We start from the raw sequence: 19,114 nt of genomic DNA, 5'->3' as shown, positions 1-19,114 counted from the left end.
GGGAGGGTCCACAAATCGCATTTCAGGCTCATAAATATATAGACATACAGATTTCATCAGAGTCCGTGCTTGGTCTGGAAGGTGTGGACTGGCTAAATGCTGATCTAAAACAAATGGAAACAAATTTCTCATACATCCCTACATTCAGGTGATGTGTCTTCATGGGAGCCAAGTGGGCTTAAGATAACTAGTCGATGACTGGAGGAGAGGTCTCATTTGCATCACCAGCCCATCTAGCCGGGGTGAATGGGCAAGCTAGGTCTGTGCATGCATAAAAGGGCTATGTGATACTACAAGGGAGAAGGATCTTGGAATTGTTGTAGATCACAAGGTGAATATGAGCTAACAGTGTGATGTGGCTATTTTGGGCTGCATTAATAGAGGTATAGCTTCCAAATTGCATAAAATACTGGTTCCCCTCTATTCAGCACTGGTTGGCCTCATCTTGAGTATTGCATCCAGTTCTGGGCACCACATTTTAAGTAGGCATGTGCTCCGCTTCGATTAGAAGCGTAGAAGCAGGAGCGAATTGGCCTACTCCGCCTTGCCCAGAGGTGGAGTAGAAGCGGACCGCAGACCCCTAGAAGCAACGCAAAGAGAAGCACCCATTTTCGGAGCACTTCCCTTTCCGCGGACCGATCCGATCGCCATTTTGAAACATTTTGCCCATAGGATTGCATTGCAGAAAAGAAAAGGGGATAACTGTGTTGTTTTTGAAGCTATCTTTCTGAAACTTCTTGTGCTTAGAGAGTCATGGCTGGGGGTCATTTTGAGCCTACTCTCAGCTCTCTGTGTGCTGTGGTTAGCTTGCAAGAATTTTTTTTAAAAACGGTGGGAAAAATACCTTTTCCGAAGGGCTGAGGGGCAGAGTCAACTCCCGGTCATGATCACATGATCCCAAAGTTGGAGGAGGGGATAGGCAAAACGGGTAACTTGGGATTCTGGGAATTTCTCTTTCTTATTCTGAACGGACTTTTCCCAGTGTTTTTTAAAACAGTAGCCCCACCAAATGCACAAACACAACCTGAAATCATATACCAAGCCAATAATAAGAGATAGAAAACACAGCACTGCTCCCCACCCTAACTTTGGGGAACAACTGAATAGATGTGGTGCAAGGGGATGAGCTCCCCTAGGGCATGTGGACATGCCCTCACTCTCTCCTGTACTTGGAGGGCCATCAGAGCCCTCCAAAGAGAGTAACCCGGTGGAGCAATGCCTATCATGAGTTGAAGTGAGAGCGTTGCTTCTTAAGACTGGGTCAGAGCCCTCCAAAGTAGTGTGGTGAAGCAATGCCTTTCATGAGTTGAAGTGAGAGCTTTGCTTCTTAAAAGACTGGTCACTAGGACCAGTCAAACTGGCAGATGCTTCACCCTCCCCTGGGCACGTCCCCCTCTTACTGGTAAAAGACAGATATTGCCTTTTTTAAAAAAGTTCTTCTTGTTGTTTATTCAGCAACACTGCTGCTTTTAATTCCACCCCTCCTTCGTTTATTTATTTATTTATTTATTTATTTATTCATTTTGCATGCATTACTGGCTTATCCTTGGCTCACTTCCTTATGCCCCCAGAAATGTCTGCTGCCTGCCTGCCTTCCCTCCCTCCTCCCCTGCCTGCCTCGCAGGGATGGTTCGTGTCTGGCTTTGACTCAGGGGAGAAGTCCTTCCTGCGCTCACTTGGAGTTTTGGAAGTTCCAAATCCATTTTTCAAGTGTGGAAGAAGATTCATATTAGGTTGATGATCTCTACTCCCCAATTCATGGCATCTTGTGACTTCCTTTGAAATGGCCCCATTGAGCTGTCTGCAGGTTTAAGCCCCGCCAAAAATCAGGGGATGATGGGATTGCCTTGTACCTTGGCATGATTGTGGGTCTAGATGGCATCTGTGAGTGTGCCCACTTCCCTTTTTTTTATCTGTCCAAATGTCAGAGAACAGTCCACGTCTGCAAATGGGGTGCCCGATTTTCATAAATTCCCCAAAAATCAGGGGATGATGTGACTGCCTTGAGTCTTGGCGTGCATGTGTATCCCTGGATAAGCTGTCATGGTGGCAAGTTTGAGGTTTCTAATGTGCAAATTGACAGAGCTACCAAAAGGGGTGTGAATGGGGTGCCTGATTTTCATAAATTCCCCAAAAATCAGGGGATGATGGGACTGCCTTGAGCCTTGGCATGCATGTATATCCCTGGATAAGCTGTCATGGTGGCAAGTTTGAGGTTTCTAACATGCAAATTGACAGAGCTATCAAAAGGGGTGTGAATGGGGTGCCCGATTTTTATAAATTCCCCAAATATCAGGGGATGATGGGACTGCCTTGAGTCTTGGTGTGCGTGTGTATCCCTGGATAAGCTGTCATGGTGGCAAGTTTGAGGTTTCTAACATGCAAATTGACGGAGCTATCAAAAGGGGTGTGAATGGGGTGCCCGATTTTCATAAATTCCCCAAAAATCAGGGGATGATGGGATTGCCTTGAGTCTTGGCGTGCATGTGTATACATCCATGAGGTGTCATGGTGCCAAACTTGAGGATTCTAACTTTCACAGAAAAAAAGTTGTAAACTTTTTTAGCTTAATGCAAGCCTATGGGGGGTGAAAACGGAGCTCCGATCCGGATCCGGAGCTCCGCAGCGGAGCGGAGCGGACATAGGCGGAGCAGGGGCGGAGCGAAGTGGCCCAATCTGCAAATCGCGGATCTAGAAGAGAAGTGGAGCGGGGGGGTCCGTGCACACCCCTAATTTTAAGAAGGATGCAGACAAGCTGGAGCATGTTCAGAGGAGGGCAACAAGGATGATCAAAGGACTGGAAACAAAGCCCTGTGAGCTGAGACTGAAAGAACTGGGCATGTTAAACCTTGAAAAGAGAAGGCTGAGGGGAGACATGATAGTACTCTTCAAATACTTGAAAGGTTGTCACACAGAGAAGGGCCAGGGTCTCTTCTCGATCGTTCTAGAGTGCAGGACATGGAATAATGGGCTCAAGTTACAGGATGCCAGATTTTGGCTGGACATCTGGAAAAAAAAAAACTTCCTGAGTGTTAGAATAGTATGACAATGGAACCAATAACCTAGGTAGGTCGTGGACTCTCCCACACTAGAGGCATTCAAGAGGTAGCTGGACAGCCATCTGTCAGGTGTTCTTTGATGTGGATTCCTGCAAAGGTAGGATTCAATGGCCTTATAGGCCCCTTCCAACTCTGCTATTCTATGATCGTTAAACAAATCTGAAATATGACGGAGACAGATCAAGGCACAAAACACTGCAAGCTAACAGCTGACCTCCCTGTGTACCCAATCTGGCTATTCGAGGTACTCCAGATGTCCCCACTCCATCTACTGGGCCCACCAATTTTTCTCCAGCCACCCATCCTGTGGTGGCTTTCCCCACTCCAGAAGGCTTAAATGCTCCTCTAAAGCTTGTGTCAAACCATTACGAATGTGTAATAAAAAGCAGATAATAACACTGAAAGCGTTATTATATGGATTGTGTCCCAACAGTTATCAGTGCACTTCAATACTGCTATAAAGCAGTAGTCTAGATCTAGCCTTCATTACTCATAGTAAGAGCTTTAAGGTAAAATACACTGGTATTGGGGATATTTTGGCCCTGCCTCTTTCCCCCTTGACTCCACCTCTTTTACCATGGGTCCCACCAACCACTGGAATGTGGCCCCCAAGGGCTTCTTTGATGTTGGATTGGGCCCTTGGGCTGGAAGAGGTTCTGCACCCCAGGTTTACACTAGGCTTCCATCCATGCTCAGCCTGTAACACAAATGCTTTTTAAAAAATGCCAAGGAGCCTTGAATGGTCTCCTTCCAAAGGAAACCAAACCCGGGCAGGTGGGCGCTGCACCCCTGGAACTTCTCACTGCTTGAGGAGTGCCGTGAGGGTAACAGTATACGTGTGCTTTGTACATGCTTTGTGCCAGTCACTGTAACTGCAACCCAAGTTAATGATTTAAGAGGTTGCTTGTCTGCAAGGTGGTTCTTTCACAGATACAGTTGGGCTGGTCCTGTGCTTTTGGCAAGGATTGTGCCACTGTGCCAGTCACATTGGGAGGCAGCCTTCTCCATATGTTGCCCTCTAGGTGTTTTGGACTACAAAGGAGGGGCGTAACTCAATAGTAGAGTCTCTGCTTTGCATGTAGATGGTCCCAAGTTCGATTCCCAGCTTCTCCAGGTAGGGCAATGAAAGAATCCTTCCTGAAACCCAGGAGAGCTGCTGTCAGTCAGTGTCAACAGTACTAGGCTCGATGGATCAATGATGTGATTCAGTATAAGGCAGCTTCCTGTTCCTAACTCCCAGCATACCTATCCATTAGACATGATGGCAGGGGCTGATGGGAGCTGAAGTCCAGAACATCTGGAGGGCACCAGGTTGGAGAAGGCTGTTTTAAGGCATCCATGAATGCCAATAGAGTCTGCTCTTGACAGAACAGGTTTGGTAGGCTTTGTCATGCCCTCAGGCATCCTTGCTAAGGTTGAGTGATGTTTCCTGGTTTGATGAACCTTGCCCGCACTGGGGCAGAGTAATTTGAAACTTTAACCACCTGATTTCTAAAGTGAAGCAAAGATCAAGGTATTTCAGATGAAAGACATAGCCAAAAGGAAAGAACCTAAACTAATTAAGAGAGAATACAATGACATACAGAGAGGTTAATTTCTACGACATGCTTGGGTTTGTTCAGCTTTGCATACACCTATACCAGTGCTGGCTCCAGACTTCTGAGGGATTTTGGGCAAGACACCCTCCTTTAGAGGATCTACCTTCTCACCACCTTCTCACCACCATTGCCAACAGTAGTAGGGTGACCATATGAAAAGGAGGACAGGGCTCCTGTATTTTTAACAGTTGAATTGAAAAGGGAATTTTAGCAGGTGTCATTTGTATATATGGAGAACCTGGTGAAATTCCCTCTTCATCGCAACAGTTAAAGCTGCAGGTGCCCTGCCCTCTTTTAAATCTGATCACTCTGGTATAGCTCCTGCAGCTTTAACTGTTGCGATGAAGAGGGAATTTCACCAAGTTCTCCATATATACAAATGACCCTTGCTGAAATTCCCTTTTCTATGCAACTGTTAAAGATACAGGAGCCCTGTCCTCCTTTTCATATGGTCACAAGAGGTTCATCAATGGTTCCCTGATGGAGTGGGAACCCATGGTAGTTGCCTGTGAGGAAAAGTTATTAGAGCTGGGACTATTTAGCTTGGACAAAGGCCAGGTAAGGGAGGACATGATAGAGGTGTACAAAATTGTACGTGGTTTAGAAAAAGTGGATTGGGAGACACCTCTCTCTCTCTCTCTCTCCCCCCCCCCCCCATAATATTAGAATCCAATGAGGACATCCCATGAAGCGGATTGGTGGGGAATTAAAGACAGGTAAAAGGAAGTACTTCTTCACCCAGCACATAGTTGAAGAATGGAATTTGCTAAGACAAGATGTAGTGATGTTCACCAATCTAGATGGCTTTAAAAAGGGACAGTACAAATTAATGGAGAAAGCCTTGGATGTCAACTAGCCCTGATGGCTATATCCTACCTCTAATATCAGAAGCAGTAAGCCTATATGCACCACTTGCTGGGGAACATGGGTAATAGGGTGCTGTTGCACTCATGTCCTGCTTATGGGTTGGCCATTGTTTGAATGCTGGACTAGATAGCCATTGATTGGCCATTGTTTGAATGCTGGACTAGATGGCCCCTTGGCCCGATCCAGTACAGCTCTTCTTATTTATTTATTTATTTATTTATTTATTTATTTATTTATTTTATTACATTTATATACCGCCCCCCAGCCGAAGCTGTCTGGGCGGTTTACAACAATGTTATGTTCTTATGTTCTTATGTCTGGTGACGATACCCTGAATAAATGATTTTGCCTCACTGCATCACAACATGTAACTAAACTCTTACAACACTCTATGCAGAGAACTACTCCCTTTAGCAGCGGACTCGGAAGGTGAGTGCCAACAGGACAGCTGCCTTCAACTCAAGAAGGTCTCTTTCCCACAGTCCAGCAGGCACTTTATCACAGGGTTGTCTTCAGTAGAATCCTCTCATGAGTTGCTACCCTATGGGATCACCTCCCACCTCCTCTGAACTCCACCTGCCTGTTTGACTCTGCGGCAGACTCTGGGATGTGTCAATTCTGAGGTCCCCTCCCCCTCTGACAGAGGCTGAGTTCCCAGGAGTGTGGGAGAAATGGTCTCTGAGCCATTGGCATTCTCGCCAAGAAACTCCTGGGAAGGTTCTTCCTTGACTCCTGAAGAGTCTTTGGGCCAGATCTACACTACTGCTTTAACGTGCTTTAAAGCACTTTATAACAGTTTTGACAAATGTATACGGAGTTTGTCCTGGGGCCCAACAGTTGTCAAAACTGTTATAAAGCGCTTTAAAGCTTTAGTGTAGATCCTGCCCTGGATATTCTCCACCACTTCCGGTGTTGGCTAGTAAATTTCTGGTCCTGCTTCTTCTGATTCCAAGTCCGATTAACCCCCTGAAACCCTTCCCCACACACTAGGGAGAACAGGTTTGATCCTGACAGCTGGTCTAACTTGTCTTCAATAAGAAAGGGTAAATGAGATTAATACACCTGAAATGCAGGTTGTGCAATTCATTGTGGAGTTTAGATTGTATTAACATACCGTAGACGCTTAAAAAAAACAAGTGTTATGAATCATAATTAACAGTTTCTACATGTTTGGGAAAACAACTTCATAACTGTATGTAAAGCAAGACTTGGCCCTGAGGAGAAACATAGTAATTTTTTAATTAAAAATGGCAGAAAGGGAGAATAAATGAAGCTGAGCAAATATGATCTAATTACTATGATGGAGGGGGTGGTATATTTAAACCTGCCATTCTATAGCTTGTTTGTTTTGTAGAGATGAATGACTGGGTGGCTGAACAGTAGATTATTTTTTAAAATAACAACAACAACCAGCAGCATTTCCCAAGACTTTAAAAAATAAAATTAAAAATCCTGATTGCTTGTGAGGGTTTCGTGCAGAGGGTTACTTTGTGGACTTTCAAGATTGAAATGCGAATGGAACTGCCGGCACCTGGAAGCTTCTAAAGATGGTTCACGCGAAAGAGATCAATGGCCATGGAACTAAAGGATGAAAGAGATGAAAGGAACCCGATTCAGGCCAAACCCACTGAATGTGTGTGGCAGAGTAACCCATGGAAATCCAGACTAGTGTGCCTATGGCTCAGGAAGGGAACACATCAGAAAAATGCCTTGTGATGAAATGGCTCCCGGTGATCAGGGTTCCGTGCATCTTGTGCTTTTAAAACAAACAATACACACATTGAGAGAGGGGGGGTGGGGTCATCTACACCAATACTTGGCTCAGCAATACTACAAACGAGAAGGATCTTGGAATTGTTGTAGATTGCAAGCTGAATATGAGCCAACAGTGCGATATGGCTGCAAGAAAGGCAAATGCTATTTTGGGCTGCATGAATAGAAGTATAGCTTCCAAATCACGTGAGGTCCTGGTTCCTCTCTATTCGGCCCTGGTTAGGACTCATCTAGAGTATTGCGTCCAGTTCTAGGCTCCATAATTCAAGAAGGACGCAGAGAAGCTGGAGCGTGTTCAGAGGAGGGCAACCAGGATGATCAGGGGTCTGGAAACAAAGTCCTATGAAGAGAAACTGAAAGAACTGGGCATGTTTAGCCTGGAGAAGAGGAGATTAAAAGGAGACATGATAGCACTCTTCAAATACTTAAAAGGTTGTCACACAGAGGAAGGCCAGGATCTCTTCTCAATCCTCCCAGAGTGCAGGACACGGAATAATGGGCTCAAGTTAAAGGAAGCCAGATTCCAGCTGGACATCAGGAAAAACTTCCTGACTGTTAGAGCAGTACGACAATGGAATCAGTGACCAAGGGAGGTTGTGGGCTCTCCCACACTAGAGGCCTTCAAGAGGCAGCTGGACAAGCATCTGTCAGGGATGCTTGAGGGTGGATTCCTGCATTGAGCAGGGGGTTGGACTCGATGGCCTTGTAGGCCCCTTCCAACTCTGCTATTCTATGATTCTATGAAGCAGGATATTCCACTATGAAAGCGGGATGAAAGCAGTATATAAAAGGCAGGAGCCACACGAAGTGCATTGACAACTGTTGGGGCCCATTGCACAGACCATCAACCGCTTTCATACCACTTTCACAATGTTATATCCTGCTTGGTGTAGATGCGTCATGGGACCCAACAGTTGTCAGTGCACTTCAGAACCACTATAAAGCAGTCGTGTGGCTCCTGCCTTTTATACACCACTTTCATACCACTTTCACAGTGGAATATATTGCTTGGTGTAGATGAGCCGAGAGAGAGAGGTAATTAGGAGTGGGCAAATCTGTGGTTTTTGCTTTCACCCACAAATCTGTCCCAGATTTAATGAGCAAATTCTCATTTAAAAAAAAAAAAAAGATCTGAAACAAAATTCTCTCACCCATCTGCACAAGCCAAATTTGCTAGGTGTAGCCCTTGCTCGGCTTCATCCATTTTCTTCCACTGCCCCTTACGCCTGGAACGCTCTTCCAGAACATTTGCAAACTACAAGTTCAATCGCAGTTTTTAAAGCTCAGCTAAAAACTTTTCTGTTTTCTAAAGCTTTTAGAACTTGATCTTACTTTTATACTGTTAGTTTTACTCTCCCCTGTGCCTGTTTGGTGCATTCTCTTCCCCTTTTTACTGTTTTATTATGATTCTATCAGAATATAAGCCTATGCAGCAGGGTTTTGCTATTTTATTGTTTTACTCTGTACAGCACCATGTACACTGATGGTGCTATATAAATAAAATAATAATAATAATAATAATAATAATAATAATAATAATAATAATAATAATAATAATAGAAAGAGACTTGAAGTTGGAGGAGGTATGGATTGGGTTCCATCTGTGTTTTGTCAATCATTTTTCATCCCATTGTCCAGTCATTGACAGAATCAGGTTTTGTTTCTTTTTAGGAATTCACAAGAATTTCATTCTGCTTGCACGAACTAGTGCTAAGGCACACAGTGGCAGCACCAGAAGAAAAATTAAAAAATCAGGGGGGCACAGAAGGGGTAAACATATTTCTAGCTGGGCGGGCTGTATCCCACATGTTAAGATCTCTGAAAGAAAAATAACGGTATATCTCATATTAAAACTGCCATCCTAACCATACATTTTGAAATGAATAATATATTGATTAGTTTAGTTTTTAAAAATATATAGCATATATTAGCACATTCAAATTAGTGCTTTCAAACAAAAAGGAGCTGAGGAGCCTTATGACGAAGGTGAAAGAAGAAAGTGCAAAAGCTGGGTTGCAGTTAAACCTCAAAAAATCCAAGATTATGGCAACCGGCTTGATTGGTAACTGGCAAATAGAGGGAGAAAATGTGGAGGCAGTGACAGACTTTGTATTTCTGTGCGCAAAGATTACTGCAGACGCTGACTGCAGCCAGGAAATCAGAAGACGTTTACTTCTTGGGAGGAGAGCAATGACAAAGCTTGATAAAATAGCTAAGAGCAGAGACACCACACTGACAACAAAGGTCCGCATAGTTAAAGCAATGGTATTCCCCGTAGTAACCTATGGCTGCGAGAGCTGGACCATAAGGAAAGCTGAGCGAAGGAAGATAGATGCTTTTGAACTGTGGTGTTGGAGGAAAATTCTGAGAGTGCCTTGGACTGCAAGAAGATCAAACCAGTCCATACTCCAGGAAATAAAGCCAGACTGCTCACTTGAGGGAATGGTATTAAAGGCAAAACTGAAGTACCTTGGCCACATAATGAGAAGACAGGACACCCTGGAGAAGAGGCTGATGCTAGGGAAAGTGGAAGGCCAAAGGAAGAGGGGCCGACCAAGGGCAAGATGGATGGATGATATTCTGGAGGTGACAGACTCAACCTTGGGGGAGCTAGGGGTGGCGACAGGCTGACAGAAAGCTCTGGCGTGGGCTGGTACATGAAGTCACGAAGAGTCGGAAGCGACTGAAGGAATAAACAACAACAAACTGCTTTCAAACAAGGTAGAGTCACTACACAAGCATTTCCTTGAAGTACAGATTAAAAAGATAGAACACTTCCTTTAGAAAACATTTGCTTTTGAACCAGTGCAGGAAGAACTTCAGGGAATCTACACGTCGTACTGAAGGCGCACACAAGCACCTTCAGTGAGACCCAAAAGCGCGTGTGTAGATCCTGCTGGAAGAGGCGCAGGAAGAGGCGGCTGGGGTATCCGGCCACGTCCTTGCTGCCGCCGCCACTGCCCACCACCTCCCCCCCCCCCCCCAGCCTCCTGCTGCCAGCACCCATCCCGGCTTCTTCCCTCCTCACCGTGAGTAGCCGAGGTCAGCAGAGGCTCTTTCGCCAGCAGCAGGAGGCCGGCGGGGAGGTGGTGGGCGGTGGCGGCGGCAGCAAGGACGTGGCCGGATACCCCAGTCACCTCTTCCTGCGCCTCTTCCAGCAGGATCTACACACGCGCTTTTGGGTCTCACTGAAGGTGCTTGCGTGCGCCTTCAGTACGACGTGTAGATCCCCCCCTAGTGGTGATGTATAGCTATGCAAATGTTCCAAGGAATCTGCACATTTTGGAAAAAAGCCAGTTGGCTTAAGAATCTACTGGTCAGATTCATAGAAATCCAAACTCAGGCTGTTTCTACACCTGCCTTTTCTTCCGGGATCATCCTGGGATCATCGCTGTGAGTCCAAATGACCCACATGGGATCCCGGGAGCAAGCAGGGATGATCCCTCCATTTGCCTGGGATAATCCTTAGGTGTAGAAAGGGCCTCATTTGAACCTGCTATGCTTTTTTCTAACGTTCCTACTTGTGGTAGTGTAACTACAGATGACAGGAGCATTTTTCATAAGCAATGCTGGACCAGGGTGTAAAATGTGGATCTCAAGGCTGGATTACTGCAATGCGCTCTATGTGGGGCTGCCCTTAGAGCTGCTCTGGAAGCTGGAGCTAGTGCAGAGTGCAACATCTCTCCCACACTAGAGGCATTCAAGAGGCAACTGGACAACCATCTGTCAGGGATGCTTTAGGGTGGATTCCTGCATTGAGCAGGGGGTTGGACTCGATGGCCTTGTAGACCCCTTCCAACTCTGCTATTCTATGATTCTATGATCTCAGCTGTTGTCTGGAGCTGCCCCTTTCCAGCATGTAACTCCTCTGCTGAGGGAACTGCACTGTCTTCCTATTTGCTACCGGGACAGGTTTAAGGTTCTTGTACTAATGTACAAAGCCCTAAACAATTTGGGACCAGAATACCTGAGAGAGAGCTTTCTCCGACCTCAACCTGCCCGGTCACTGAGGGCATCTGAGGGCATGCTAGTGTTGAGGGTTCCACATAGACCTAACATACAATTGAAGTCCACCAAGAGAAGAACCTTCCATGTGGTCCCCGCCCCCTCCTCATCGTATGGCATTCCCTTCCTCTGGAGTTCAGGCAGGCACCAACTTTGTATTCCTTCTGGCACCTCCTGAAAACATCATTGTTCTAGAAAGGCTTCCTTTAATGACCAGCTGCAGTTTTATTTGTACTTTGCTTCTCTTAAAAAATTACTTTTAATGTTTTTATTCTATTTGCCTTGGCTGCATAAGTTGAGAGCTAGGCATCAAGACCATTTACAAGTATTGTAATGGGGAGTTGGAGATTTTGCCCTTTTTATATGTGTTGTCCCAGTTCCCCGCCGTGGAGCTCTTAATTTATGTAAATGCGATTCTGTATTTTTATATTCTTGTATTTTTGTTTATCTTTTTATTTTATTTTAAATTGTCTATTTTATTCCACTTTTAACTTGTATTTTATTTTTCTAACTATGTTAAATTGTGATGGCTTATCGCTTTTAGCAATAAATAATAAATCATCATTTTTTTTCTTGTTCACCACTCCGAAATTCTTGAATGGGGAGTAGTATATAAATACTGTAATTACATAACTAAAATAATTTGTGTTTGTGGACAGAGGGGGTGAAACTCAGGCCCATGGGCCAAATCCAGCTCTCCAGCTGGCTATGCCCCCTCCCCTCCCCCTCCCCCTCCCCCTCCCCCTCCCCCTCCCCCTCTTTCCTTTGACCATGATGGTATGGTTGATTCCTGGCTTTGTACACACACACACTTGAGGATTGAAAAGCATCTCCTAAGGATTACTGGCAGTAAGAGCTTTAAGCTAAAATACACTGGTATTTGGGGATATTTAGGCCCACCCATTTGACCTTCGCTCCTCCCCCCTGGAGTTTCTCCACTCCTGCAGTTTCTCCAAACTTGAATTCATCCCTTGGGCTGAATGACGTTCAACGCCCCTCATATATAGCTTCCAAATCTCATGAGGTACTGGTTCCCTTCTATTCAGCACTGGTTAGGCCTCATCTTGAGTATTGCGTCCAGTTCTGGGCACCACACTTCAAGAAGGATGCAGACAAGCTGGAGTGTGTTCAGAGGAGGGCAACTAGGATGATTGGGGGTCTGGAAACAAAGCCCTATGAAGAGAGACTGAAACAACTGGGCATGTTTAGCCTGGAGAAGAGAAGATTGAGGGGAGACATGATAGCACTCTTCAAGTATTTGAAAGGTTGTCACACAGAGGAAGGCCAGGATCTCTTCTCGATCATCCCAGAGTGCAGGACATGGAATAATGGGCTCAAATTACAGGAAGCCAGGTTCCGACTGGACATCAGAAAAAACTTCCTAAGTGTTAACGCAGGACAGCAATGGAACCAATGGGCTAGGGAGGTGGTGGGCTGTGCCACCCTAAAGGCCTTCAAGAGGCATCTGGACAACCATCCGTCAGGAATGCTCTTATGTAGATCCCTGCACTTAGCGGAGGGTTGGACTCGATGGCCTTATACGCTCCTTCGAACTCAACTATGCTATGATTCCATGATTCTACTACATTGGCAGTTATAGAAAGGGGTAGCTAAATGATAACAAGAAGGGTTTAGATTAGTTTGTTTGCACAACAGTTTCAGGTTGCAGCCGTCAATCTGAGCGACAAGAACTTGGAATTCCTACAGCAGCGCCATTTAATGTTGGTGGACATCAATGCGGGGAGCCATAGAATTTGCAGCCTTGTCAGTGTGAGAGAAATGAATAATTCGTCTCTGCCTGTTCATACGTGGCAGCTGCCAAAAAATGTAACCAGTAAAAACATCCAGTAGAGTACATGCTGTTCTTCTGTTGCCTATCAATTATGGAGCTCCTTGTTGTGTGGAGAACTTTCATTTAGCCTGAGGCTCAGACCCAGCCATGGGAAGGTGTTAGTTTATTTGATGCAAATTCAGTCACGACCCAAGCAGCACATTTCTGAGTATCACCCAGGACACCCAGAAATTATTCTTCAAAGGCAATGGAACAAAGCAGAGTAACGCACACACACACACATGATCTGGGATTAAGGTCTTCACACCAAAGGAGCAAATTAAGGAGTTAGCGCCAAAGGAGCAAATCTGGAAGTTCTCCTTTGGTATGGGATTCCAAAAATTGATGGGGAAGGGGTACTACTTGCATCCAGGAAACCCAAATTCAACTTTCATGTTCTTTAGATGCACTGAGCAAATGGGGCACTGGTTTGTATTGACCACATTCTGGCACCGAGGTCTCTGAGAAGTGTTGTGTGGGAGTAGTTTTTGCGCCCGTCCCTAAGCTCTGGGTGGAGTTGTTCCCCAGCCAAACTCACCTGTGACTCCCTGTGTTGCCAAGAGACCATAGTCCTTTTCAGGATTTAGAACATGATAAACACACGAATGGGTGAAGGCTAAAGGAACAAATAAACAGAGTAGAAGACTACACAGCATGATTATGAGTTTACATCCCTATAGTTGTTGGGGGATCCTATCGAAACATGGCAACTGACACGACACACACAAAATAGCCTCTAAATATGCAGTACCTTTCCGAATTACCCTAGAATCATAGAATAGTAGAGTTGGAAGGGGTCTGTAAGGCCATCAAGTCCAACCCCCTGCTCAATGCAGGAATCTACCTTAAAGCATCCCTGACAGATGCCTATCCAGCTGCCTCTTGAATGCCTCTAGGGTAGGAGAGCTCACCACTTCCCTAGGTAACTGCTTCCATTGTTGTACTGCTCTAACAGTCAGAACGTTTTTCCTGATGCCCAGCCGGAATCTGGCTTCCCGTAACTTGATCCCATTATTCTGTGTCCTGCACTCTGGGATGATCGAGAAGAGATCTTGGCCCTCCTCTGTGTGACAACCTTTCAAGTATTTAAAGGGTGTCTTTTTTCCCTGGGATCATCCTGGGATCATCCCTGTGCATCCAAATGACACACAGGGGATCCCGAGACCAGGCAGGGATGATCCCTCCATTTGCCTGGGATGATCCTTAGGTGTAGAAAGGGCCTCTGTGTGTGTGTGTGTCTGTGTGTGTAAAGATAATGGCTTAATTGTCTATTCCAGTCAAAGCCACCCAAAAAAACACTTTGAATTACTGTGAGGACTGAAGGGAGGGAACAGGGAACTGTGAGGAACCAGGATGGCAATTGACATCAGGGTCCCTGCTCATAAAAAAACCTCCTGCACTTTGACCCTATGATGCCTGCCACTACTACACCACTGGCTGTAACCATGAATAAACACCAGGACTAGGGTTGAAGGAAGGGTGGGAAATATTCTTTCCTTTATTTAGTCCTGTGAAAATGAAGAGCGACCGGCTGCTGAGAGAGAACGCTGCAGAGAACAGAGTCTAAAACTTTGGTGGCAGTTCATTTTACACTGCACAGAGCAATTATGGCCTCTGTCAGGTAGAATCGAATTTACCACCCCAGGAAGGCATGAGAAGTGAGCGGTGTTCGCTTGTAAATTACAAAGCAAGCAGCATGAAAATGAGACACCTCCCTTAGCCTTCCTCGGAGGAGCTGTCTCTTCCTATTGGCAAGGCGGGCGGTTTAAGCACCCAAGACAGAGCTCGAAACAAGAAGCTGTAAACACGAGGCGGTTGAGTTCCCTGCTGCTTCCCAGTGGTTCGAGGTTGGCAGGAAAAGAGGGTCAGCAATCACCATGCACAATCAAAGAGATCTATAAGTAGAAAGATGGCTGGAGAGGATACATTATCAATTGGGCAATATTTTTTGGCCGAGTCTTAGAGCTTTATCACACCAGCGTTATACTGTGCAATCACTGCGAATTGCGTGCAAAGGACTCCGAAGTTTTCCAGTTTATAATCGGCTTTGACTGTGAAGTACTCCCATGCATCCTGCTTTAATTGTGCAATAAAAGCAAAAGACTCGACTTATTTTGCTACTAGTTTTGGAGCAAATCATTTGTTGTTTTCCGAGCGGCCGCTGGGGGCGTAGGAGCAGGATTTGATACTTTTACGCTTCAAATTAAACAAATGCATACATCTGCGTAAGTTTTAAAGATAGACATCAAAATCGGCATAGTAATAGATATTAAGGAGAGCTTTAAGCATACCAAATTTGAATCGGATTGGGTCATCCGTTGATTTTTTATGATTATTTTTTTTACATTTCCCCCCTTAAACCCATTTCTTGGTATGCAAAGGCTCTTATGAGTGCTGCTGCCCAGGGTGTGATTTAGCTAGCAACAACGCCAGTGATAATTCAAGGGAAACAAGTACGTGGGATGAAGCTTTTAATTTATTTATTTATTTATTTTATTACATTTATATACCGCCCCACAGCCGAAGCTCTCTGGGCGGTTTACAACAATTACAAATAGTAAACATTAAAAGTACACAAAATTTTTTAAAAAACATAAAAACAGTATAAAACAACAGTATCCATTTAAAAGCAACACAAAACAACAATTTTGTGAAAACAATTTTGTAACCATTTTTAATTAAAGCTGCTAAGGATGGTTTTCAGCAGACCTTTGAAATGAACAAAATGTTGGGAGGACCAGTTCAGCCATAGAAGGCCACTTCGCAGCTGCCTAGGGAAGCTGGCCTGCTTGCATTGGCTTCTTGTATGTTTCCGAGCCCAATTCAATTTATTTATTTATTTATTTTATTACATTTATATACCACCCTATAGCCAAAGCTCTCTGGGCAGTTTACAGAAGTTAAAGGTACCGGTTCTAGCCTGCAAAGCCTTACACAGCTCAGGACCGCAATATTTATTTATTTATTTATTTATTTATTTATTTATCGTATTTATACCCCGCTCCTCAGCCAAAAAAGGCTCTCAGAGCGGCTTACACTTAGCAAAAAAGACAGTCAATAGCTGATGGAATGTCTCTCCTGACTCAAACCTACGCTCAACATCTAAGGTCCTCCTCTGGGTGCCTACTCCGAGGGAGGCTCAGAAGGCAGCCACAAGGGGGAGAGCCTTTTCAGTGGTGGCCCCCTAGTTATGGAACACTCTCCCTGACGAGGGGCACAGATCACAACACAGGGTGCTGTACATTCTCACATCATCCTACGATCCTGTCCCAGGGAGGGCAAAAGCAAACAAATCAATAAATGTGGTGTTGTGAAAGTTATTTACAATATGGGAACCTTGATCTTTGCAACATAAGCCAACATTGGCAACATAAGCCAACAAAGATAAAAAGTGAGCCAGCCCTGAAAATAGTTTTTAAGTGCCAGGTTTCCTTGGTATGCATGCAATCTCTTTGGTCATCTATAAGATCTGGCCAGCCAGTGTGATAATGCAAAACTGTTGTCATCTAAAGCTGTTTCAGTACTGATGCTGAAAAGCATTGTCATAAAGCAGGGTTTCCTAACTTGTACACTTTTTTCATAACCCATGCATTAATGTAGAGGTTTTAAAACACACATTTTAAGAAGTACACTTTTTGGGGATACATGCATCCCTTGACCAAAGTGTGTTTATGCACATTTTGGAAATGTGTGCATTCCCCCCCCCCTCCAAAAAAAAAGTGTACACATTGTTCAAATACTTCTTGGGGTTTTTTTGGGGTTTTTTGCAAAATGCATAGCAAACCTGCAAACGTACAGATTGCTGACTACAAATTATGTTTTGGTATATGTTTGGAGATTTGAATTGGATAAGTCTCTTTAAAAAAATACAATAAATGGAGAGAATGTGAACCACCCAGGGAGCTTTGGCTATTGGGTGGTATAAAAATGCAATAAAATAAATAAATAAATAAATGTCTCCCACATCCCTAGTTGAGCGAAACAGTTTATCTGAGTGCAACTACACAAATATAGTGCTTTAATGCCACGTCTTCTTGTAAAGTATCCTGGGAACTGTTAAAAGTGTGGAGGATTTTCTTAAACATCTTTACTCCACCCTGGGTTTACCTAAGACCCAGGGTGGAGTAAAGTTATCAAGGTGAAGCGATAACTTGTGTGCCTCCACTTCAAGGCACACCCAACCAGATATGTACTGATAGATTTTCTGTGTGTTTTGCAGAGAGATAAAGTAGCATTCAAGGATGACAAGGCAGTCCTGAGAAAAACCCAACAGTCAGGTAGGGTGGCCATATGAAAAGAGGGTAGGGCACCTGCAGCTTTAACTGTTGTGATGAAGAGGAAATTTCACCAGGTGTCATTTGTATATGGAGAACCTGTTGAATTTCCTCTTCATCACAACAGTTAAAGATGCAGGTGCCCTACCCTCTTTTAAATCTGGTCACTCTAGTATAGCTCCTGCAGCTTTAACTGTGGTGATGAAAAGGGAATTTCACCAGGTTCTCCATATATACAAATGACACCTGCTGAAATTCCCTTTTCTATGCAACTGTTAAAGATACAGGAGCCCTGCCCTCCTTTTCAGAGGGTCACCCTAAGTCAGGTTATCTTCTTTAGGCAGTTTGGAGGAGTTTTTTCCCTCCCCCCCCCCCCCATTTGTCTAATGACCTTTTCTGATTTTGTTGTGATTTACACAGCCCATTAGAACATCTTGCATTCCTCCAAAAGGTTTGTGGGATTGGGTTAGACATCCAGGGGATACAAACGGGGGAGAGGTATTCACAAAGGTGTGACATATAGGGAGGGAAGGGTGAAAGACAGACGAAAGAGTCATATTCCTTGTTGCTTAATGAATAGGGCTTAGACAAGGGTTGCATTGATTGATCCATAGGATAATGAGTTGCAAGATTGAGCAAAGTTCTGGAACAGGCTGTAATCTACAAGACAAGGGGGAAGTGGAAGAAGTAGTTGGAGATGTGGTCGTGAAAGGTAATATCAGGTACTTACTCGGGTTAGGATCAACATTTTCTCTGCGCTTAAAAGTGAATGAGCAGATTAGATTGGAGTTGCCACCTGGGCTGCATTGCTTAGCTAATCAGCTGAAATGGAGGGAGGAAGAAGAAGGTAGTTCTCAGAAACAACTGGTAGGTTTCTCTACCCGCATGGTGCCCATGTTATGATTTTAATGTATTGTACACTGTCCAAAGAACCTTGGTTATTGGATGGATTAAAAGTGCAATCAATCATCAATTATTATGGACTCACTATGGACACAGAGGATTCTCAGTCATGTATTAAACCATCCTAACATCCCTTCCTCCAGTCACACTAAACCCTCCTTATTCCTTTGAACCAGTTCTAAGCTATCACACACACAGAGAGAAGAGAGAGTGGGGAGAGGGAATATCTTGGAGTTGCTGAGGCTAATGGAATATTGAGATAGTGAAATATCTGAACTAAGAGATGATCTGTGCTAATTGCTTTGGCATTAGGATGAGTTTTGGCTAATTCTCCAAGAAGTTGATAAATATGGCATTAATGATCATGCTTGATAAATGGCAAGTGATTAAACTTTAACTCAGTGTGTGAATGGAGACAAAGTTCAACCAGATTGCAATTTGTTAAGGATGTACTACAATGTGTCCTGCTTGAGGCTTGTTTGCAACTTAGGAGCCTGTGCTTGGGCCACCTCTGCTGATGAACACCACCATGTTCGTTGGTTTCCAGATACATGGGTTACAAGGTCAGCGTCAAGGGTAGGCAAGGAGGGGCACTGGCCAAGGGGTCCCATTCCAGAAGGGGCCCCCTGACAAGGGCCCCCTGAAGTCTTCCTCCTCTTCACCTGTCTCTCGCTAATGCTCAGGCAATGGTGGTAGTAAGAAGGAGACACCATTACCTACTTGCTCACTGGTAGGGTGACCAACTGTCAGGATTTCCCCGGATTTGTCCTGGTTTTTGTTCTTTCCATGGTGTCAGGGGGGATT

Source organism: Elgaria multicarinata, chromosome 14 (genome assembly GCF_023053635.1).
Source record: "Elgaria multicarinata webbii isolate HBS135686 ecotype San Diego chromosome 14, rElgMul1.1.pri, whole genome shotgun sequence".
Classification (NCBI taxonomy): domain Eukaryota; kingdom Metazoa; phylum Chordata; class Lepidosauria; order Squamata; family Anguidae; genus Elgaria; species Elgaria multicarinata.
The sequence above is the reverse complement of the archived record's forward strand: the minus strand, read 5'-3'. Positions refer to the sequence as shown.